The 924-nt window shown below is 36.8% G+C and overlaps 1 long non-coding RNA gene across 1 annotated transcript in view; it reads left to right on the top strand.

Annotated features, from left to right (window-relative positions):
• The window catches only part of LOC116686609 (uncharacterized), a 16,845-nt gene that overhangs the window by 1,990 nt on the left and 13,931 nt on the right, over positions 1 to 924 (top strand). Inside the window, exon 2 of the long non-coding RNA XR_004331310.1 lies at positions 810 to 811. This is a non-coding gene — a long non-coding RNA (uncharacterized LOC116686609). The remainder of the gene's footprint in view (positions 1 to 809; positions 812 to 924) is intronic.

Here is a 924-nt window from a genome sequence, read left to right as displayed (position 1 = left end):
CCTAGGTAAGGACTACTAGCCAGTCAGGAGCAGAGTATGAGGGTCCTGACAGTACCTCATAAACGATTGGGTTTTTTAAACCTGTGCTCCCTTCACTTCCTGACTCATTTAACCCTCGTGTTGTCTTCCCGTTGACCTGCAACTGGGTGTTTTTCTGGGTTGAAATTTCAACATTTTGTTGTTATTTTCTACACTTTTTTCAATGTTTTTGTCACTTTTCTTAACAATATCTTTGTCCCTTTTTACAGTGTTTTTCATGTTTTCGGTCACATTTTCCGATTTTTTTTTTGTCCCTTTTTCAGTGTTTAAAAATAATGTTTTCATTACTTTTTTTCCTGCTTTTTTGTAGTTTTTTTCCCAACATTTGTCAGTTTTTTGTCATCCGGTCCAATGTGACGCGAGGACAACACAAGGGTTACGCAGTGTATTATTATTCTGTTCCAAATAGGAAAGCTGATATGTTCCATCTACACGATGTTAACCCTCCAGCTACAGAGACCTTAATCAATCCCTTTTATAAATAACCTTTGGAAAGTTCATTTAAAGCTCGGACTAAAATCAATCACACTTTCAGAAATAACCTTTAGCTTCGTTTCAGAATCACCGAATCTCTGCAAATTACTCACATCCTGCAGGGAAAATATGCAATTAGATTTGATGTTTTACACATTTACTCTTATAAGAACTATCTTCTTGTAATCTGCTTTTTGATCCACCACATGTAGTGTAGTAACTCTCTCACGCGGTCCTTTTAAGATGGGGAATGTGAGTACATTTGGACCGGGCATGGACCAATATCAGATATTTAGTTGTTTTTTTTTTACACATACTGTATGTTTTAGTTTTTTTTCCTTTATGTAGAACAGCTGAAGAGAGACAGGAAAGGGAAGAGAGGTGTGTGTGTGTGTGTGTGTATGTGTGTGT

This window comes from Etheostoma spectabile, unplaced genomic scaffold, assembly GCF_008692095.1.
Source record: "Etheostoma spectabile isolate EspeVRDwgs_2016 unplaced genomic scaffold, UIUC_Espe_1.0 scaffold402, whole genome shotgun sequence".
NCBI classification, from domain to species: domain Eukaryota; kingdom Metazoa; phylum Chordata; class Actinopteri; order Perciformes; family Percidae; genus Etheostoma; species Etheostoma spectabile.
This window is presented reverse-complemented; position numbering and strand designations above follow the sequence as displayed.